Source organism: Theropithecus gelada, chromosome 18, assembly GCF_003255815.1.
Source record: "Theropithecus gelada isolate Dixy chromosome 18, Tgel_1.0, whole genome shotgun sequence".
In the NCBI taxonomy this organism is placed as follows: domain Eukaryota; kingdom Metazoa; phylum Chordata; class Mammalia; order Primates; family Cercopithecidae; genus Theropithecus; species Theropithecus gelada.
Window position 1 is genome coordinate 64308268 of NC_037686.1, and position 25279 is coordinate 64333546.

Genomic DNA, 25279 nt, shown 5'->3' on the forward strand with positions numbered 1-25279 from the left:
TAAACAACTCTCTAGCAAGACTGACAAAGAAAAAAGAAAAGGCACAAGTTACCAGTATCAAGAATGAAACAAGGGATATCACTATAAACACTGCAGACATCAAGAGGATGAAAAGGGAATACTACAGATGTTTCTACACACATTAATGGGACTACTTAGGTGAAAATGGACCAACTCCTGAATAAACATCAACTACAATGATTCACTCATTATGAAAGTGATCATTTGAACAGCCCCGTAATAATTAAAAAGGTTAAGTTAAAACAAAATGTAGAAAAAGAAAAAAGCACTTTATTTGCTAATGACATGACCATCTATGTAGAAAATCCCTAAGAATCTATAAAATTTCTTGGAACCGGTAATGAGGTTAGCAAAGTAGTAGCATACAGGTTTAATACGCAAAGGTTAATTGCATTCTTATATTCCAGAGATAAACAATTTAAATATGAAGTTTAAAAAAATTGAACACAAAATAAATGAAATACTTTGGTATAAACTAACAACATATGTGCAGGGTTTTAATGCTGAAAACTGAAAAATACTGGTGATAGAAGTCAACAGAGACCTAAATAATTGGAGATATATACTATGTTTATATATTAAAAGGCAGAATATTGTTAAGATATCACTTCTCTCCAACTCGGTTTATCATTTGAATAACATCTCAAACAAAACAACAATAAATTCTTTTTGTGAAAATGAACAAGAATCCAAAATGTATATGAACAGCCACAGAAATAGAATAGCCTAAGCAATTCTGAAAGAAGAACAAAATTGAAGGACTCACATTACCCAATGTCAAGTCTTACTATAAATCCACATTAATTAAGACAGTGTGGTACTGACCTGCTGTCATAGATCAATTGAACAGAATAGAGAGCTCATAAAGAGATACATGCAAACATAGTCAACTAATTTTGACAATAAAACAAAAGAAATTCAATAGATGCTGGGCGTGGTGGCTCATGCCTGTAATCCTAGCACTTTGAGAGGCTGAGGTGGGCAGATCACCTGAAGTCAGGAGTTGGAGACCAGCCTGGCCAACATGGTGAAACCTCTTCTTTACTAAAAATACAAAAATGAGCTGGGTGTGGTGGCAGGTGCCTGTAGTCCTAGCTACTAGGGAGGCTGAGGCAGGAGAATCACTTGGGCCCAGGAGGTGGTGGTTGCAGCAAGTCAGGATTTTGCTACTGCACTCCAGCCTGGGCAGTGGAGCAAGACTCTGTCTCAAAAATAGAAAAACAAAAAAGAGAAAGAAATTCAATAGAAAAATGGTAATCTTTTCAATGAATGATGCTGAAACAATCGTATATTCATACAAAAACTTCAAAAAAGTAATACTCATTTGAAAATTAACTAGAAATTAATTATAAACTAAATGTAAGATATAAAACTAAATATAGAACCTCTAGATGAATATCTAGAAGAATATCTAGAACCTTGTGTTTAGGAATGAATTTATTATTTTTTTTTATTTATTCATGTATGTATCATTCATTCAGTAAAAAGTTGAGTGATATATGGTAATTTAACCTAAGAAACTAGACACCTAAAGAATAGTCAGAGTTAGCAAAGCAAAAAAATAATGTTATATGATAAAAACACAAATCATATGACTCTCTTCCTTTTAAAATTTCCTATGGCTTCCCATTGTACTTAGAATAAAACTCACATTCCACACTTCCACAGCAAAAAGTCCCTGCATGACTGAGTTCCTCCTGCCTGTGCCTCTTGCTTCATCTCCTAGTACTCTTCATTTGCCTTGATGTTTCTTGAATATACAGACCAAGTTCATTTCTACCTTAGGGCCATTTTTTGTTGTTGTTTGTTTGTTGTTGTTGTTTGTTTTTTGAGACAGAGTCTCACTTTGTCGCCCACACTGGAGAGCAGTGGACCAATTTCAGCTCACTGCAACATCTGCCTCCCAAATGCAAGTGATTCTCCTGCCTCAGCCTCCTGAGTAGCTGGGACTACAGGTGCACATTTCATGTCCAGCTATTTTTTTTTTTTTTTTTTTTTTTTAGTAGAGATGAGGTTTCACCATGTTGGCCAGGCTGGTCTCAAACTCCTGACTTCAAGTGATCCTCCTGCCTTTGCCTCCCAAAGTGCTGGGATTACAGGCATGAGCCACCACGCCCAGCCAAGACCATTTTCCGTTCATACTGTAATGCATTTGTATGCCTTCTTTATTTTTTCTTTAAATCTGGGGTAATGAAGCTTCAGACAATGAAGTATAACCTCCTCATTAATTATTTGCTATGCACAGTAATTCTGTCTCCCCACTCCCCCATCTTAAGTCAAACGTCACTCCAGTGATGCCTTCCGAGACAATATTATCTAAGTTGACATTTTTCTCCATAATAACTTATCACTACCTGAAGTTACCTTACTCATTTGTTTACTTGTTCTTGTCTGTCTCCCTTCATAAGCATGCAAGGTCCATGAGAGCTGGAACCTTGTCCTGTTCATTCCTGTATCTCTAGTCCCTAGAAGAATGCCTGACATATCATAGACATTCAACAAATAATACCTATCCTGGAAGGTGAGATTTGCATGTGAAATATTATCATTATTATTAGTAGTATTATACTTTAAGTTCTAGGGTACATGTGCACAACGTGCAGGTTTGTTACATAGGTATGCATGTGCCATGTTGGTGTGCTGCACCCGTCAACTTGTCATTTACATTAGGTATTTCTTATAATGCTATCCCTCCCCCAGCCCCCTGCCCCCCAACAGGCCCCAGTGTTGATGTTCATGTTTGGGAATGAATTTATAGCTACTACATCAGAAGTACAATGAACAACAGAGAAAAGTGTCACTGGACTTTATAAAAATTGCAACTTTTGCTTGGCAAAATATTGTGTAGATAATGAAAAGATAAGCCATACTCTAAATAAAAATATTTGCAAAATCCATATCTGGATGTAAGGACTTTCAACCAATAACCATAAAGAATATTAAAACTCACCAATAAGAAAGCAAATAACCATTTTCTAAAAGTTGTCATAAATTTGAAAAGATCTACACCACAGGAAATATATGGATGGCAAATAAACACTTGGAAATAGGCTCAACGTCATTTGTCATTAGGGAAATTCATATAAAACCACAATGAAATACCACTATACAATATTAGAATGCCAAAAATGCAAAACGCAAAATAAATTTCTGGCCAGGATTTGGAGTAAGAAGTACTCTTATTTATTCCTTATGGGGAATGCAAAATGGCACAGTCTATTTGGGATAGAGATTTATATTCATAAAGTTAAACATAGACTTACCATAAGAGCCTTATGCGTTCACACAAAAACATATGTAAATGTTCACAGCACTTTATTCATAATTTCTAAAAATGAAAAGAAAATAAGGTGTCCCTTAACGGGGAAACAGAAAAGAAAATGAGAGTCCATCCACGTAATGGAATACTATTCAGTGATAAAGAGGAATGAGTTATTGATTCACTCAACAATGTGAATTAATGTTGCTGATTTTTCTTTTTTAACCAAGTTCCAAAAGCCAAACCCACAGTATACACACTGTATAATTTCATTCATATGAAATTTGGAAAAAAAAAGTAAAACTATAGGTTCAAAATATAGATCTGTTATTGTCAAGGATTTGAGAACGGTAGAGTGTTTGACTAGGGCAAGCACAGGGAATTATTTAGGAGTGGGGGAACAAATGCATGATGCTTGCATTTCTCAAATTCATGTCTGTATATCAGAAAGAATAAACTTTAATGTATGATAACTTAAAGTACAGACAGGTATCAGGGACCCAAGGATAGAAAAGAATGCTTATTGTATAATTGAAACTAATGGAATTATAGATATTACTCATAACTGTGCTGAAGAAAGCAGGGAGTGGTGGAGGTATGGATGAAGCTGATATGAATAATTTAGGAAAGTGGCATTCAGAAGAAGACAAAAGGAACTGCACACAATCACTGGACTCTAGAGGATAAGTGTCTTTCTCATGGAGAAAATTTACAGATCTATAATACTGAAATAGTTTTCCTATATAAGTGTGTTTAACTAATAAGTAAATGAAGGGTAGATTCTAAGGGCCAAACTTCTCATAGTCTGAGAGAGAAATTACAGGTAGACAAGAAGAAAAAAACTAGAATGAGCCATGTAAGCTGCCTTCGTCAGAGATATCACTATAAACTAAAGTTTAGCTCAGTGTATATGTAGATGGATAAATACAGAAGCAATTATAGATGTTTGAATATAAATGTGGGTTAGTATACATATATATTATACATATATCATATACATGGGCTTTCATCATATACAATCAAGATGGTCATATTGGGAACTAACTCAATAGTAAAACTAGCTCATACACAAAAAATAAAATACCTAAGAATACATCTAACCAAGGAGGTGAAAGATCTCTACAAGGAGAATTACAAAACACTGCTAAAAGAAATCACAGATTATATAAACAAATGGTAAAACATTCCATGCTCATGAATTGGAAGAATCAATATCCTTAAAATGGCCATACTGCCCAAAGCAATCTACATATTCAATATGATTCCTATCAAACTAACAATGCCATTTTTCACAGAACTATTATAGAAAAAAGTAATCTACAATGAATATAAAACCAAAAAAGAGCCTGAATAGCCAAAGCAATACTAAGCAAAAAGAACAAAGTACCACATTATCTGACTTCAAACTATACTGTAAGGCTACAGTAACCAAAACAGTATGGTACTGATGCAAAAACAGACACCTAGGCCAATGGAACAGAATAGAGAGCCCAGAAATAAAGCCACACACCTACATCAATCTGTTCTTCAACAAAATAGACAAAAATAAACAATGGGGAAAGGACTGTCTATTCAATAAATAGTGCTGGGATAGCTGGCCAGCCATATGCAAAAGATTGAAAATTGACCCCTAAATTTCACCATATACAAAAACTAATTCAAGATATATTAAATATTTAAATGTAAGACTTCAAACTATAAGAATCCTAGAATAAAACCTAGGAAACACCATTCTGGACATTGATCAATCAACAGAAATTATGACTAAGTCCTTAAAAGCAACTCTAACAAAAACAAGCACTCATAAGTGGGACCTAATTAAACTAAAGAGCTCTGTATACCAAAAGAAACTACCCACAAAGTAAACAGACAACCTATGAAACAGGAAAAAATATTCACAAGCTATGCATCTAACAAAGGTCTAATATTCAGAATCTATAAGGAACTTAAACAACTCAACAGGGAAAAAACAAACAACCCCATCTAAAATTGGGCTAAATACATGAACATATATTTCTAAAAAAACAAAAAAGAAGAAAAACTAAGAAGCAGCCAACAAACATACGGAAAAATGCTCCATATCACTAATTATCAGAGAAATGCAAATTAAAACCACAGTGTGATACCAACTCACACCAGTCAGAATGGCTATTATTAAAAGCCTAAAATCAGTAGATGCTGGCGAGGCTGCAAAGAAAAGGGAACACTAATACATGGTTGGTGGGAATGTAAATTAGTTCAGCCACCATGGAAAATAGTTTCAAGACTTCTCAAAGAACTTAAAACAGAACTAACAGAACTACTATTTAACCCAGTAATCCCATTACTGGGAATATATCCAAAAGAAAGCAAATCATTCTGCCAAAAAGACAGCTGCCTCCTCACATTCATTGCAGCAGTATTCACAATAGCAAAGACATGGAATCAATCTAGGTGCCGATTAACAGTGGACAAAGAAGTAGTATTTCATGGTATATGTACCACGTTTTGTTTATACCCAACAGTACGTAAAGAAAATGTGGTAAATATACACCATGAAATACTATACAGCCATAAAAAGAATGAAATCATGCCTCTTGCAACATGGATGTAGCTGGAGTCCATAATCCCAAGCAAATTAAAACAAAAAACAGAAAACCAAATACTGTATGTTCTCACTTATAAGTGAGTGCTAAACATTGGGTATTAATGCACATAAAGATGGCAACAATAGAAACTAGGGACTACTAGTAGGGGAAAGAAGGCAGGGAGATAAGGGTTGAATGACTATCCATTGGGTACTATGCTCGCTACTGGGTGATGGAATCATTCATACCCCAAACCTCAATATCAAGCAATATACCCATGTAACAAACCTGTACATGTACCCCCCAAATCTAAAGTAAAAGTTGAAAAAGTTACCAATAAGACTAGTGCAGAGACTAGAAGAGAAACCAAGCATGAGATTTTTTAATATAGTTAAAATATATAGTACAATTTATTGATATCCTAATTCTGTGCTAGCAATTTAGGATTAAGTACAAGACTACCTAGGGACATCTTAAATTACTTTGATTGATAGATGAGCAAGATTAACCCATACAGGTGGCATCCACATCTGATACGTGTTCCAATTGCTTGCAGAATTTTTAATGACTAAGCAAATATGTAAAGATAGGAATAAGTCAATTTAAAGTTAACTAAGCTTGGGAGGGTTTAATTAATTGGCAAAGAGTAACCATTTTTACAGTGTAATAACCCTTTAATCAAGAACCTATCATACCTAGATAACTTGAAAAAAAAAAAACCCTATATAAACAAACATTTCAAGATTCAGTAAGTATGCCAGAGATAAAGAGGGACTCGATATCAACACAACCACCAATGTGTAGCAGACAAGAACTTCCAACCAAAATGAAAAAACAGGGACTGGATTTACTCTCTGTGTTAAACAACCTAAAAATAGACAAACTATAGGAAGCAACAGTCTTCTTGATGCTGGACATCAGGTAATGAATAATACCAAATTTTGAAATTTACTCAAAATACCATTAGGAGAATAGAGACATATTCATTCTCTTAAACAGAATGTCTGCAACACATATACCTGATAGAAGACTTTTATTTAGAATGTATAAGATACTCTTGGAAATCAATAATAAGGAAACTACCAACCCAATCCAAAAATGGGCAAAACGTTTGAACAGACACTTCAAAAAAAAGATATATGGCTAAAAAGCAAATACATGCAGAGATGTTTAACATCTTTTGTTATTAGGGAAAAGCAAGATAAAAATCACAATGAAGTATCACTATATATTGATTGAAATGACTAAAATTTAAAAGACTGATCATACCAAATGTTAATGGTGATACAAAGCAACTGAAATCCTCACTTATGTCTGGGGAGAACACAAAATATTACAACCACTTTTGAAAAAATGTTATAGTTTCTTATAAACTTAAACATACACCATATAACATATAATCTTAATATTGCACTCCTAGGTATTTATCCAAGAGAAATAAAAGTACATGTCCACACAGAGTTTTGCATAAATTTCAGTGGCAGATTTGCTTGGAATAGTAAAAAAGTGGAAACAGTTGGATGGATAAGCAAAGTGTGGGATATCCATGCAAATAATATTATTCTGAGATAAATAGAAATGAGTTACTGATTTACCCAACTGCATAAATAAAACTTACATGCAGTTAGATTACTGGAAAAAGCTACACCACAAAGTCTACACACACACCTAGAATGATTCTATTCATCTGACATTTTGGAAAAGGCAAAACCATAGACATTAAAAACAAATGAGTGGCTGCCAAGGTTTGGGGAGAGTAGAATGTTTGAGAAGGGGAAGTGAAGAGGACTCGTGACAGTGATGGAACAAATCTGAATGGTTCCCTACTGGTGGATGCGAGACTACGCATTGGACAAAAGCATAGAATTGTACAGCACAAAGTGTAAACATTAATGTATGCACATTATTAAAAGAAATCAGCCAGGACATTCTGGGATCCCAAGATGGAATGTCAACTGTGACAACCGAGTCTAATTATAATGGAAATCACTGCACTGAAGAACATGGGGAGGAGACAATGATCTAAGTAACTTTGGAGAAAGGGTGTTTTGATTGGAAACTGTAATGGCAATGATAAATGGAAATGTATATAAATATTGTACTCTACATAGTAAATGTTTTTTTCTCATGAAAATATGGTTAAAACTTCTCAAACCGCTTTACATGGATCCTGGAGTTGAACCAACAAGTAAGTGGGTTGTGAAAGTGGATGCCAAATTTCTCACAGAGAGTGAAATTACAGTAAGCAAAATGGGAGGCTAGAATAAAGCTCTGCATCAGAGAGCCAGAGCTCCAGGTAACTGAGGCTGGGAGTTGACAGTTGTCATGGCCAGCCCCACTTGCCCTGAGAAGTCCTTCTGCAACATGGAGATTGAGGTCAGTGGGGTGGGGAGGGTGTGGCGGGGTGGGAAGGGGGGGGGGGGGGGGGAGCACAGCCTGGTTAAATGGCACTGATTCCCCCTGTACGTTCTGAAATTCAGTATCTTTTCTTGAATAAATGCTTCTCAGTTTTTTCTATGCACCTTGGTCAATTTTCAGAGACCTTAAATGATTGTTTTTGCCATTTTGTCCGGTTTTATTGATTCTTTCATAGGAAAAGTATTTGCTGAGCTCTTCTTGGTACAAAAGTGGCTGGCACTTCTTCTGGGATGCTGGCATTGTTCTTTATCTGCCCCTTGGAGTGTTTAGTAGTAACAATCTGTTGAACTGTATGAATTGATCACTTGTCTTAATTTGTGTACCTCGATAAAATATTTTATTTAAAAATAGCCAAGTTCCATCATGGCTTGAAACTTACACAGTGACATTTGACTTTGAAATGTTAGTCACGTGTATCTCTCAGCAATGTTTTTCAGAGGAGAAGGTGAGGCAGTAGTTGATGTTCAACTCATGGTATACACTTTTTTTAAGTGATAGGGTTAAGGTACATTTTATTAGTGATGTTTTCCAGTGTTTTCAAGAGATTATTTTGAAAGAGAACAATAACCATGTATCACTGTAGCAACTGCACTGTGAAACTATGGCCCTCATATTCCGGAACACACCCGTTGATACCTTCTGAAATTAAATTCAGCCTAAGGAAGGACTCTCTGTAGATTCTCACTTTGACAGTAAACACTGTTGAAAGCAAGGTTTGCTGATATGCTGTGGAATGTGCCTGCTGCCCAACTTGAAGGACTTATCTGTTTAGGGATTAAAAAAGGAAAAAAGAACATTTTGGCTTTCATGTCCACACAGAGCCCTTGAGCACAGTGCATTGTATTGTTCTCTCTCCAGCAGCTAGTAATGAGTCTGGAAACTATTTGGCAGACAATACGTACTTGAGGAATAAATACATCAATTTCTATTTATTCTGCTTTCTCATTTAAACCATTAAAAGTGGTCCATGACACTATGACATTTTGGAAATCATTCTCCCCAAGGCAGTAGCAATCTTGTCGGATGAATAAGAAGGTTCTTTAGCTTTACGGGAAAATCATGGTTACTGCAAAAAATATCTAATTAAGTTGAATCCAATGTGCTTTCTTAACCACTAGTCTCCACATTAACCTCTACATCATGTCACATAGTTTATATTCTCTCAAAAATCTCTAGCACTCTCTTAATCACATTGAAACAAAGCAGATAGTTTTCACTATTTATTTCATTAGTCAATAAAGCTCCTCATATTTGACAAGTAGTATTGCATCATTTTATATTAACTGTTTCATTAAGCAACCAATACAGTAATATCCTCATTAGTGGCAAAGGAATGTGAGATAAAGAGAAGTTAACTATGTCTCAGAGAGTCAAGCAAGATAAGCTGCGAGAATAAAATTGAATTTTGGCATTCGGATTGATATTTTGCTGATCCATGGCACATGGCATAGATGAAGGGTGGAGATGTTGATTTTGTAAACTGGGATACAGTTTTGTAAATTGTCAAAATTCATTAGAATGGTCCTATAAACATGTATATAATTGGGTAGATATTAATGCCACGATCATGTGTACTTCTCATGCATCCTCTCCCCACGGTTCTCCAAGTAATAGTCACGTTTGAGGGATCTGGGTGAAAGGAAAGCAACAACGGTCAGTGAGGAATATTTGAATATTCTTGTTAGCACACAAGCCATCTGGCACAGTGCCATTTCCCTGAAAAATTAGCCTCTCATTTCCTGTTTTCTATTTATTTTAGCTAGAGAACATTTGTTCTTTTTTTGAAAGTGCAATACTTATATTTAGTAACAAAACATTAAGTCAGGTTTTTATGAAAGAGAACGGCAATGCTAAGTGGGGTAAAGAATATTTTCATTAATTTTAACAATGCCCTGAATACATAAGGCCTTGCATTTTATACGTTTTGTTTTTAATGATCACTTTCAAAATGATCAGATTTGACTGATGAGAAATCTGTTGGTCATTATCTTTCTCTCTCTCTTTTTTTTTTTTTAGCATTCATGTTTTGCTATTTATTCTCTCTATCCTTTTTTTCTGTCTCCAATTATTCAACATACTCTCCTCCTTCACATCTTGCATATTTCTAATTATTTCCTTCCTATTAGATCTTCATATTGGGTTGTATGATTTGGGACCATTTACAATGAAACTGGCATTTTTAAAAAATTAAGTAAGTCTACTCCTTTCCTACGAGAATAGCAGGTAGTTTACATGTGAGTATAATTCATTGATTTTGCAGGCCCTGGTCAGAGCATTTCCAACTTATTTTCCTGCAAATTTTTAAAAAAACATTCACTTCTGAAAACAATTTTTTTTTCTCTCTAAGAAAATTGCTAGAACATGCTGGCTTTGTTAAAAACATAGATATACTGTTGCCATCTGCTGAAATAGATGATAAATATATAAATCTATAGGGTATAGTTTCCTGAGGGTTGTGCTTTTTCAGGAGATTCTTTCTTCCATTCTGTCTTCCAACCTAGGACCTTGCAATTCCATTTTCGAAACTACTTCAATGCAACCACTGATTACTCAACGATTCCAGTGTCTATTTTTTCCATATTTATAAATTGAAGTAGATCTTAATATCCAGTTTGTGCATTTGAATCTTGTGTTACTGTTTCTTCTTGCCATTGTTGTCCACCTTAAGCATACATATTTTATTGTCTTGTATTGCCGTTTTCATTTTCTAATTGTTATGTCTCAAGTACAATGTGCTGGACACTGTCCAAAATATTTTATGAATATTAAGTCATTTTATGATAAATCCTGATCTGGGCCCCTCAGCAGGCTGGCCTTATCAGGCCACACAATCCCAACTGGGGGTCACCCCGTATAAAGCAGACACAGCTGCATGGCTTTTTCCAAAACATTCACCCGTGTCTTGTAGCCGGCCACCCCCTGCAAACCCGACGCTACCTACACAGCCACGCTGTCACACTCAGAGGCTTTGCTGTACTAAACGCAAGGCAGAGGTGATTCATGCGATTGTGCCTCTAAAATGCACCCCCTTCCTTTCTCCTCCTATCTCATCTTGGAGTGGTACTGGCGGTTCCTTCTTGATAGTAAAAATATTCAGACTCGATCTTTTAGTTTCTGACAGTATTTTCTCTTCAGCAAGGATCACACTTCTACTGTCTCCCGTTCTTGGAGCCATCATGGTCTTTTGTTCTCACCTATGCTGATTTTATTTTGCTTCTTAATTTCCTCGTGTAACAAGCAGTTTTCTTTACTGGGAGCTTTTCTTTGATGGGCCTTTTCTTTTTTGCTGGAACTTCTGTGTCCAGATTACGGAAATTTCTCTCTCTGTTAATTTCACATTTGCCTCTGCAGGGAAACCAGGGGATTCGCCATCTAAGAAACGGTTTTCGTTTTAATTTCTCAGTGTTGGTTGGAGTCCTGCCGCAAGGAGCTGAAGCTATTCGATCTATATTAACATGTAGGATCTGTTTTAGTTTTCAATTTCATGGGAGTGGCATGACATGCAAGGAACTTTCTTCTTGTGTCTCCGGGCCAAAGGGGAATGTTTTTCTAATCCCAGGTTTGTGTGTGGGCCAGCACTTTGAGGTGAGCCAACGTATGGTTTCCTGAGAACACTGAGACCATACAGGAGGGTGCGTCTTTCCTTACGTAGTCCTCAAACCTGACCTTTTTTCCCTCCTGTGTCCTTAAAAAAAGGACATTAGAAAATGAGCTTCATTAGGAAGTTATTCATGCTCCACATCTTCCCAGAACAGTGCTGGGCACTGGTTCTTCTAGTCCTGGTGATTTCCTGCTATTGTTTTTTTAGTTAATCAATATATTCAAATACTTTTTTTGTTATATTTTATCCAATGTTTCTTTGTGTTCTTTAATTCTAACAGTCCCGCATGACCTGAACTGCTATAAGTTATATGCTATGGTGCTTACTTCCAATACCGAACCACTGGATTCAGCTTTATTCTGTGTTGTCAATTAGGTACTATTTGTAGCCATGTGTTTTATGGCAACAAGTGAAGAAATCAGAAATATTTTCTAGTTAAGGAATTATAAAACGATAAAGTTGTTAAATTTCAGCACTCTCTAGAGACATTACTATTAAAAAGGGGTTGTTCATTTTCAATGAGTATTTTGAACAACATTAAATATTAAATTTAGCTTCCAAATTTCAAAATATTTGACAGTCTATTCACACTAAGCTTCATTTTGTAAGAACCTTGTACTTAACTTTAAGGAAATTTCTACAAGGTGCAAGATTTTAAGTTTATTGCTATTTAAAATAATTATTTTAAGACTGTACTTCAAATAGCCTCAAAATTTAGTAAAGGGTCTTCAGAAGAGTGGAGGTTTGTGAGTTTATATTCAAGCTCTCATTCTGTACCCTCTCCGTAACTGCTCTGTCTTTTTTGAACATAAAAAGCTAAAACATTAGAAGTAAATACTTGGCCGAGTGCGGTGGCTCATGCCTGTCACCCCAGCACTTTGGAGGTCAAGGTGGGAGGATCGCTTGAGCCCAAAAGACCAGCCTGGGCAACATAGTGAGACCTCATAGCTACTAAAAATTTAAAAAAAGTAAAAAGAAGAAAAAAATTAGTGAGGCGTGCTGGCACGCACCTGTGGAACCCGCTGCAGCTACTCAGAAGGATGGGGCAGGAAGATTGCTGGAGCCCGGGAAAGGGGAGTGGCAGTGATCCATGACTGGGCTACTGCATTCCAGTCTGCGTGACACAGAGAGACCCGAATAAAAAATAAAAATAAAAAATAAAAAATAAATAACATAAAAAAGAAGATACTGAAAGCTTTATGGTATGTGGTGTGATAATGTGAATTGCAGTTGCTCATCTTAAAATACAAAGAAGAAAACGTGCTATGTGAAAGGAGTTAGAAGGAGAATTCTTCAATAGAAAATACTGCATATTGAAATACATTTATCAATAACATTATAAAAGATCATATATATTGAACACTTGCTATGTGTCTAGTAGTCCTAATTAACTTATATTTATTAACTTGTTTGATTTTCAAAACAGTCAATGGGTGGGTAACATACATATTCTATAATGAGGAAACTGAGGCAAAAAGAAGGGGAACTATTCCAAAGTCGTTCTGCTAGCACGTGGTTACAAACAATTTATTTTTTGAAGGGTCAAATTCTAGAGTAACACTCTAAATTTGTGTTATTTTGTTATTGTTTTTTGATTGCTTTTCCTTCAAAGCTACCACTTAATCGCTAATGCATGATAGTGATTATTCCAAGCACATATGCAATAAGAGGTGGACCCTGTTGGATGAACTTAGACTTGAGAATCAATACATTGTAAGTTCTCAACCAAACCAAATATTTGATTTCTCAAAACAGTTAAGAATTCTAAAATCACAGGCCTTTAAACCAGTTGAGAAAGCAAGTGTTCTTTTATATAACATTAGCTTTCCACTTACTTCAGGGGTTGTCAAAGACATCACTGAAGTAAACTTCAAAGTTAATGATGGTAGGTATTTTTGGCTTTAAAATGTTTTGTGTGACTATTTGCCAACACTGAGACAGAGACTGTAAAGAGTGCCCTGGGTTTTAAGAACAGCTTAATTTTCTTCATTTTTTCTTTTAGCTGTAGTCTAAGATTTTACTGTGATGCAATTCAAGATAAAGAAAAGAGACAAAGAGATTTAAGTTTCGTTTCTGGTTCTAGTAGTTGATAGTTATGTAAAATTAACCATTCTGAATTTTGTAATTTGTAAATGGATAATATGGGCATCATAACAACATTTTCTATATAAGGTAGGTAAAAGGATTGAATAAGATAATTCAGGTGAAGGATGTCGGGTGTGTGAAGCTTGGCTCCTTTACCCTCATTTCCTCTGTCTTGTCTTCTCCAGAGTCACTGTAGGCCCCAAATTTATATAATACTCATATGCATTGAGAAATATATCATGACATCAGTTTTAACATAATTGACTGGTTTCTCTCCCCGGATATCATATAGAGTCATAATTTATCTCAATAGATAATAGCTAGATGTCAGATCAGTGGCATGTTTACATTTTAAAAGTAATGACTTTAATTCCAAACTGGTATTCAGTTCAGCAAAATAATTAAAAAGTATTTGTTTTATGAGGAAATACATTTCTAATAGATAATATGCTAATGATAAAAAGTAAAAATTACATTGAATTGACTTGTTTCTGTGAATAGGAAATTCCACCTATCTAGAAAAATGTTGAAACTGGGTTTTATCACTTTATCATTTACATTTTATCATGTACAATTTATCATGCATATATAAACATGTCTGTCAAAATCAAAACCTAAATGTGTTATTCTGACAAATACATATTTTAAATGTTGTAACAGTATTAATGACATTATATTGGGATCCCAAATTACAAACTTCCACATAGATTAACATGCAATATACTGTTTCTTTTGATATCATTACAAGGAATCTTCCTCAGATAGGCTACAAATTGAACGCATCTTCTCTCAAATAAAGTAATGACGTAGAAAATGTTCACCTAAATATAAGCTGCCTATCAAATATTCCATAGTACATCCCAGAAATTTCAAGTGCTGATACTTAAAAATATGTACAATATGCTAAAAGACCGAATCTAAAGCATTTGATTTTATTTTATAAAAATATTTGATTGGCCGGGCATGGTGACTCACCCTATAATCTCAACACTTTGGGAGGCCAAGGCGGGTGAATCACCTAAGGTGAAGAATTCGAGACCAGCCTGGCCAACATGGTGAAGCCTCATCTCTAATTAAAAAAAAAAAAAAATTAGCCAGGCATGGTGGTGTGCACCTGTAATCTCAGCTACTTGGGAGGCTGAGGCAGGAGAATTGCTTGAACCCAGAAGGCAGAGGTTCCAGTGAGCCAAGATGGCACCACTGCACTCCAGCCTGGGCAACAAGAGTGAAACTGTATCAAAAAATAAGAAAAAATGATTAATGTCACAAATAGATTAATTTAACCACATGCTCATTTTCAAAGGTCTAGTTGTTCTTTGCAGCATGGTTTCTAAATTGTTAAGGAATTAAATTTTATAGTTTATCTTAATATCTTGATTTCCCTATTACATCCTTTATTGTTATTACAGCTTTTTAGAAATCATTAAAAATAAACATACCTGTTTTCGTTTTTTGTTTGTTTTTAGAAACAGAGGAGCAACAATAGAAAAAAATAATATATCAGGTGGTCATATTTTGTCTAATTTATTATCTATTATTGACCTTCTGTGGATGGCTATTAGCTAAAAAAGTTTTTAAACTGGGAAGTTTTAGAAAATCATAAAACACAACATTAACAAGAAATGTTGCAGCAGGAAGAAACCTATAACGGACTGTTACAGTGATGCTTCAAAGCAAACACCGTGGACGTCCACTTCCAACACTGAGGGATTAGCTTGTAGCTGACCAATGCTCTTGCCAAAAACTTTTGAAAAAGGCAATAACAATGGGAAAGAGAAGCTCCGCATGACTGATGAATAACTAAAACATTTCTCAGCCTTATTAATTATCCGAGAGATATATATTAAACCCAGAGTGAAATATAATTACACACCATCAGGATGGCTAACCTTAAAAAGAATGAAAATAACAGGTGGCAAAGATATGGAACAACTGGGACTTTCATAAAATGACATCTTAGAGATCAAAAATAGCCACATATCACTAATTCGATATGTTTTCACCGAATATAATCATTTTGAAAAGCTGCCTGGAACCTATGCTTAAGATTCACATGCATTGGCAGGGAGCAGTTCCACTCCTATGTATGTATTCAACAGAAAGCACTGTGTGTGTGCATGTGCGTATGTAAGTGTATGCGTGTACACTCTGTGGGTGCGTGTACGCATATGTGTAGAGACAGAGGTAGAGAGTGAGAGAGTAGTACTATTAATTATTGTCCCAAACTGAAAACACTACCAGGTGTTCACAATCATGCAATGCAGTGCTATAAATTAATGAGAATAAAAGAAGGATTGGTACATACAACAGCATGAATCGAGCTCACAAACAAAACATTGAAGGGGAGAAATCCAGACTCAAAAGGGTACATACTGTGCGATTTCATTTAGAAAAGAAATCAGAGTTAGGAAAACAGACTTGACGTTGATAAAGGTGAGGGAACGGTGTCAGGACTGACGGTGGAGAGGGGACACTCTCAGTGGTCCTGCTCATGTTACGATGCCCGAGGTGGGTGCCACTTATGTTTACTACTTGTGCATTTCCAGGTACGACTATTTCAGTTAAAATATATTTTAACCAAAAAAAGCAGAAATGAATTTGGAGAATTTGACTCAGAGCTCAGTGTTTCTCCCAGCAGTGTTAGCATTGTGATATTACAGGGCTAACCTTTTTAAATAAATTGTGGAATGGATGCATCCACAGCTAAAAGGCGACTGGCTTAGTTTGTCTCTCGTTCTCTGACTTCTGAAATTGTTCTAGTGATGCCAGGGTCAGGCAATCTTAAACTGCAAAGCAGAGAAGTGAGAGGCCTTTCTGTATTTTCTTTCCATACTTTTTGACTTGTTTTCTCTTCTGCTTCATGATTTTATTTTTGTTCTTATTTTTCTCTAGTGATGTAAAATATATACATTCAAATCTCCTTGATGGCTAATTTCAAAGCTTTAAACAATGTATTGAATATAAATTACTCTAATTATAAACAGCAAGAATGAAACATTATCTGCTATTTCTTACCCATATGGGATGAATAATTCAGTTCTATTTTCTTCATCATATCCTCTAGCACTTCTATTTTAAAATGGTGTTTTTGATAGTAAAAGCGAAAATTTGTATCCAGATTACAAGGATCAAATCATTTTTAACCTCTTTGAATTGAACCATCTTTCAGTTTACTATAATTCTTTCTTTCTACTTATTTGATATTGGATTTAATTCAATATTCATAGGTTGTTTAAGTTCTGAATTATATGAAGTTTTTTTCCTGTTCTTTCACTCAGGAATATAAATTAAACAGTGTATATTGATTCTTAGGTTATATTTCCAGCTTAATCTTTGTAATAACAGTATTTCTTATAGTAAAATCTAAGATGTCACATTTTTATATGTAATCTGATTCTTAAAAACAGTCTGTTTACTGAATTTATTGTACGTTGCTGAATTAAAAACAATTGAATGTAAAGAAAAAATGTATGGGTGTTAATTGTGTTTCTGAAGTTCAAAGAAGCACAAACTGATTAGGCAATTATTTTTTGCAGAGAGGGATGGATAAAAAAACACTAATCAGCGTAGGAACAAAGTGTTCTATGAAAACCTGACTAAAATAAAGTGCTTCTAGTTATGCTGTAGTTTTAATATATTAATGGCCTATTAAATATAAAAACAAAGGGTTGACATATTCAGTTTGGGTATCATTTTGTTAATATATTAAGGAAGAAAACTCAACATAAAATCTGAAAAACAAAGACTTTGAGCAATAACACATTTACCACGAGAATAGCTCAGTGATATTTTATAGGACACAAATTAAAAGTTATAAAAATTAAATTGTAGACTTTATGACATTATAGAATATTTTTGATGTTAAATCAAGCTGCTTCAAAACAACAGTCATCATCATGAAGTCTATCCACTTATACACATAAATCTTGTTAATACGTATACACAGTATTGTGACATTTCAAGAAGCTATAAAAACCAACATGCATATGTTATCTCACATAGTACATGCATTTGAGTGTACAATTTTACCCATAAATGGTAAATGCAAATCATAAAATAATTCATTCAAAAATATATTTTGAGCTTCTATTTGCCAGAATATTTTATTTATGAAAATACTAACATGAACATGATGCGGACGTTGCCTTCAAGGGGCTCAGTCTAAAGATATGTATAAAAAGTAAACTCTTCTAACACAGGAACAGAAAAACAAACACCACCAGACACCACACGTTCTCACTCATAAGTGGGAACTGAACAATGAGAACACATGGACACAGGGAGGGGAACATCACACACCAGGCCTGTTGGGAGGCTGGGGGAAAGGGGAGGGAGGGCATTAGGACAAGTATAGAATGCATGCGGGACTTAAAACCTAGATGACAGGTTGACGGGCGCAGCAAACTACCATGGCACATGTATACCTATGTAACAAACCTGCACGTTCTGCACATGTATCCCAGAACTTCAAGTAAAATAGAAAAAATAAAAAAGTAAACTGTTCTAACAATACAGCTGTATAAATGTCAAAACAAAAATAACAAAATTGATGACATAGGTTTTTTTGTAATAATGATCATGTAAGTCTCATTTTCTAAGATGAGAAAAGAGAAGCAGAAGGAGAGGTTTTAATAGTCTAGTATCATCTTATAGTACTGGTGCAAGGACTGAAATTGGCACAACTAATTCTGGAGCCTAAGGTCCTGTGCACTTCTGTGCTGTCTCTTGAAATGCTACCATGCTCTGGCCATGCAAAGAGAACCCTTTTAACTCATCTTGTAGATTCAGGTACTTCCTAGCAAATATGATCTTGGAACTACCCAGGAACAATATGGCATTAGCATATATAAAGATCTCCCTTTTTTAATATGGGGAAATTTGATGCATGGCTGTATACTACAGGGAATGATTCATATGATGGAGACGGAGGAGTTAAAAATATAGCAGAGAGATAAGAGAAAATATACCCCCAACTAAGAATAGAACAATAGAACTAGATGGAACAATTATCCTGGTGATTATTTAATTTTTTAATGTGGGATATTTTAAAAGATTTCTATTTTTGTACTAGTGTTACATCTGTACTTACGCCATTTGAAGTATCCTTAGTCTCTGTTCTCTTATTAAACCTTTTACTATCGGGTGTGTCAATTGTTAGTGGTATTCTTTCTGCCAGGTATTAACCATCACAATCAATGAGCTACTCCAGGTTCCTATTTTCTTCTGTCTTACATTTCTCAGTTGATTTATTTCTACTTTGCCACACTTAGCACCTTTGCACATCAGTCTTCCACCTTTGACCCTGCTTCTATTTGTTTCGATGTTTACTTATTAAAATATCCATTGCCTTTCTTTTTGCAGAAAATTTTCCAGTCATTGCTTGGTTTTCATGAAGCTCAGTCTGAAACATATTCTTCTAAATGTGCTGGTGATACAGAATTCTCCGAATTTTTATATTGTAGACTTTTCTCCCCACTGTTCTGGCAGTAAAGTTCAAATTGTTTAGTGGGTTGTTTTTTGATTGTTTGTCTTGATAGTGGAGGGAGGAATTGTGTGTCCTCTTGCAGTTTGCTTTCCTTTTGTTCTACAGCCTTAAATTCCTTTCCTTTTGCTTCCTTTCCCTTTTACCACTGTTAAAAGAAAAACTTTTGCTGAATTAAATTTAAAAGAGTTTAACTGAGCAAAGAACAATTCTGAAATCTGTCAGCCTCTCCAGTCAGAGTAGGCTCAGAGATGCCAGCACAGCCACATGGTAGAAGAAGGTTTTTGGACAGAAAAAAGGAAAGTGACGTACAGAGAACAGAAGTGAGGTGCAGAGACAGCCAGGTTGGGTGCAGCTCTGTGTGTGCCTTATTTGAACACGGTTTGAACAGTTGGTCACTTTAGATTGGCCAAAACTTGGTGAGATTGGCACAAGATGTAGACTACAGTCTGTTTCCACCTCCATTTAGGTTATCATTCACAATGTACAGAGAAACCTTTAGGCTGAACGTAAAATATGCAAGGAGGCAGCTTTAGGCTAAACTTGATTTAACACCATTCAATTAGCAAAGGATGCTCTCTCTTCCCTTTTTGCTGTTTTTTTTTTTTTTCCTCCCCCAGAAACTACACATTTCAAGTGACTGTCACTTCAAATGGGAAGTCCTAATTCCCCTGCTTGCAGAACACGCTCTCACCTACCGGGTCACTTATTTTAGTATTTTCAAACTTAGGGATCACTTGCTCTATCTGATAGTGATTTGAGGTCAGCCTTAGGTCCATTGCCAGCTCCTTTATCTCCTGTTAGTTTTTTCAAGGATGGAGTGGGTGGCATGCGAGGCATTGCTTGCTGGAATTTGGTGAGGTTTGCAGGGGTGTTTTTTGGTAATAAATAGAGCTATGTTGAAGTTTGGACATCTTTTGACTTCAAGTTAACACTGAGGTCAGGGATTTTGTATCTTCCTTTTTTTTTTTTTTTTTTTCTTGTTGCTGTTTTGAATTGACTGTGGAGGAAACATTTATTGAAGGGTGTGTACTTGGCACTGCCCTTGTTGTCAGCTACCAGGAGTCTTATTTTCTTTAACAGTAATCATAGTTATTTTCAAAGTCCTGTCTCTCATTCTCAAATGCTGATCTCCTCCAGCTTCTCATCTATGGTCTGTTATTTTCTCTTAGATTTTGGTCATATGATCCTCTCATTTCACATTCCTAGGATTTTAGGATTTTTTTTTTTTTTTTTAAGATGACACCTTCCTCTCCTAATCAGATCGAGTAGATGGCTGGATACCTTAATGTTTTCACAGACTCAAGTGAGCTAAGATTGGTGTGTAGTTTTAATCACAGTGTACCTTGGACTCACCTCTGTTCTAAGAATATGACTCTTTAAAATTCTCTGTTGAGACCCCCACAGGCAAGTGTCTCTTCACCACTGGGGCTTGCAGGAAATTTGTTCTGATCCACAGATCTCTTTGGTTTTGATCTTTAGCCTTCCATTTTGAGATTTCTCCACATTTGGCAAAGGTCCCAGGTAGCCACAGTGTGTGGGTTTGATGTTGCTCAAGCCTCCAGCTTTTCATTAATCCCCAAAAGCTCTGCTGTGTCCTTTGTTCCCTGCTGGGGAGCAAGCCTGGATTCTCAGCCTCTCCTTGGGGCAGGAGAAGGACACACCCTCAGAGAAAAAGCTGTAAAGCCTTGTTTCTATAAACTTACCAAAAAGGATTCTGACTCTTCTCATGGTTCTCAGGCCCTTCCTAGGAAGCACTGGACTAACAGCCATGAGACAGCAGAAAATTTTCATAGGATTCTGTAGAAGTTTGGTTTAATTCTTTCGCCTTCCACTCAGGAGACTTATGAATTTAGTCAGTGTATTGCACATGTAACAAGTCTTGTGTGTGAGAGCTCACTCTTGATTTTATCCTAAAATAGCAGCTCCCTGTTTGATCAAGCCCAGTTTCTGAGGTTCCAGCCAATGCCAGAATCAGCAAGTGACCTCACCATAAGTCACAGCTCTGAAGACTTTAAATACAGAGATTTTTAAATTCATTCTCCCTTCTCCAACTTTTCCGAGTAGAAATCCTGTCCTGGCAGACTGTTTTATTCTGCTCGGAAGCAAGGAAATTACTTACGTGCTTTTAAGTCACCATTGAAAGTCACCAGTTTCAATTACTAAAACAACAAACTATAAAACATCTAGGAACAAATCTAACAAAAGTTAGGCAAGACCTACAGATAAAAAATTACAAAATTTTACTGGAGAACTTTTCAAATGAAGAAACAATTGGAGCAATTATTGCCTGTTCTAAAAGAGGAAAATTCAATACCAAAAAGAAACTACCTCAACATAGTACAAGACATATATAAAAACCCCACAGTAAACATTACACTAAATGGTGAAATACTGAAAGCTTTACTTCTAAGATTAGGAACAAGGCAAGGATGCTCACTTTCAACAGTTATATTCGACATAGTACTGAGTGTCTACCCAGAGAAATTAAGCCAGAGAAAGAAATGATATATATCCAAATTAGAAAGGACAAAATAAAATTTCTTTTCACAGAGATTTCATACTCACACACACACATAAACTGTTAGAACTAATAAGTGAATTAATTCCACAAAGTAGCAGGATAGAAAGTCAACACTCAAAATCGGTTGTATTGTAATGTAACAACAATAAACAATCTAAAAAGAAATTTCAAAAACCAATTCCATTTACAATAGCATCAAGAAGAATAAAATACTTAGGAAAATAAGCTCACCAAGGAATTGAAAGACACATACAATAAAATCTAGAAAACATTGCTGAAAGAAATTAAAGAAGGCATAAAGGGAAAGGCATCCCATGGAAGACTTAATATTGTTAATATGTCAATACCACCCAGAGTGATACAGATTTAATGCAGTCTCTATCAGAATCACAATGATGGTTTATCCTTTACAGAAGTAGAAGAACTCATCCTAAAATTCATAAGAAATCTCAAGAGACACCCAAAGAACCAAAATGATCTTGAAAAAGAAGAACGAAGCTAGAGGACTCACATTTTCTGATTTCAAAACTTACTACAAAGCTACAGTATTTATGGGCTACTGACATAAAGACAGACGTACAAACCAGTGGAATAAAATGGAGAACTTGGAAATAAACATTTGCATATACAGTAAGAAGATTTTTTTTACCAATATATGAGACTTTTCAATAGAGGAAGGATAGTTTTTTCAACACATTGCACTGAAATAACTGGATATCCACATGCAAAAGAATGAAGTTGAACCATTACTTGATACCATATATGAAATTAACTCAAAATGCATCAAAAACATAAATGTAAGACCTAAAACTAGACAATTATTAGAAGACAATACAGGACAAACCCTTTAAAACACTGAATTTCTTGGGTATGACACAAAAGGCAAAGGCAACACCAACAAAAAATAAGCAAATTAGACTTCATGACAATTTTTAAAATGTTGTGTGTCAAAACACAGTATCAACAGGGAAAAAAGATAATCCAGAGAATGGGATAAAATATTCGTAAATCATATATTTGATAAGACATATTTATCAGAATATATATAGAACTCCTAAAACTCAGTGACAAAAAAGCAACCTGATTTGAAATGGGCAAAAGACTTCAATAGACATTCTCCAAGGAAGATATACAGATGATGAAGAAACCCATGAAAAGATGCCCAACATCATTAATCATTAGGAAAATGTAAATCCTAACTACAATAAAATAGCATTTTATACCCATTAGGATGGTTACTATTAAAACACACACACACACACACACACACACAGAGAGAGGGAGAGAGAGAATAACAAGTGTTGGTGAGGATGTGAACAAATCAGATCCCTTGCACACCACAGATGACAATGTAAAGTGTTGTGCCACCTTGGAAAACAGAATGGCAGTTCCTAAAAAAATTAAAAATACAATTACCATGTAATCCAGAAATTTTATGTCTGGGTATGTACCTAACTTAATTGAAAATAGAGACTCGACTAGATATTTGTTCATAGCAACATTATTCACAATAACTAAAATGTGAAAGCAACCCAAGTGCCCATCAATATATGAATAGATAGCAAAATATGGCACATCCACACAATGGAATAGTATTCTGCCTTTAAAAAGGCTGAATACACTCTGACATAGGCTACCCCATGGATAAAGCTTGAGCACGTCATGCTAAAGAAATGAGCCAGTAACACACACACACAAATCAACTACGTGATTCCACTAATATGAGGTACCTCGAATAGTCAACATTATAAAGACAGAAAGTAGAATTGTGGTTGCCAGAGGGTGAGGGCAGGAGGGATGGGGCATTACTGTTTAACGAGTATAGAGTTTCAGTTTTATAAGATGAAAGGAGTTACAGAGATGGATAGTAGTGATGCTGCATATTATGAATGTATTTAATACCATTGAACAATATCTTGGAAAATTATTAAGATGGTAAATTTTATGTTATGTGTATTGCATCACAATAGAAACTTGGGAAAAAATTCACAAATCAATAAAAGAACTGTCAATAGAACTGAAAATTTGGCCAAGTGTATGAAGAAATGGTTGATAAAACAGTGTATGCTAATGCCTTTAAAACTTGTGAAAAGCTACTACAATTACTATACAAAAATATATTTTGTAAATATTATACACTCTTAAATTATAAGATTTAAAATATCAGTTCTTTTAGCATACAGTGTTGGTAGGGACTTAGTAACATAGACCCACATTAATGGTAATTGTGTAAGCTGCTAACATATCAATTATAATGGAAAAATGTAACTAAAAAGCCATTAAATTTAAAAAGCATATTTCCTTTTCCACAGCAATTATGTATCTAGCGATTTATCTTAAAGCTATAATCACACATATTCAAGAAGGAGAATGTTCCTCTTCTTTTTTTACTTTTTTTGTTACAGCAAAAGATGTACAAAAGGCCAAAAGTCCATCAAGAATTACTTATGTACATTTTAGTACATAAATAAAATGAATAATCTTCAGCCATCAATATAAATGAAGCATTTCCATATAAACCAATAGGTTAAAAGGCAGAATACACAAAAGTGAATACATTATACTTATTTACAAAAGCATCTACATACATATTTGATTGTAGATAGCATCTAGGGAACAGTACATAGAAAGTGGTAATGTTGATTACCTCTAGAACTGGGTGAATGTGAAACAAAGTATAAGAAAAACATGCTTTTCCATATTTATTCTATTTTACTTTTAGGAGTCTGTAAAAATTAGATTGCCCATTCACAAATCATTGATTTATTTTAGTTGTTTATAAAATCTTTGATTTATGAATAATTTAACATTTGTTTTCTTCATAGTATATTCTTATAAATTCGTCTTTTATGTATTTAAAATTCTCACTTTTTTTACCAAAATTATATTATTCTGGAGTTTTTTCCTCATTTTTCCTACATACTTTTGTTAGTTTTTAAAAACAAAAATCTATGAGCTTTAAAAGTCTGTTGTTTCTTAATTTTAAATTCATATATTTATAAATTCCTTCATTAGTATTTCATAATTACTACTTTTTTATAGATATATCAGCTGAAAGCTTCATTTATTTTCATTCTTTTATGTGTAGTTTGGTTGTATTCTTTAATTATCTCTGTGAATAATCTAATTAGCATATAAAAACCATTTCAGTTGTTTAATTTTTAAAATATTTTCATACTTAGAGAATTGTCTCTTTTTATTTGAATATTCCAATTAATGAAATGGTTTCACACCTTGGGCTCCCCTGATTCTAGAATGCAGAGCAATAGAAGCTAGAGGAAGTTGATAATTTAGGTAGTGCTACATAGAAATCTCTCATAAA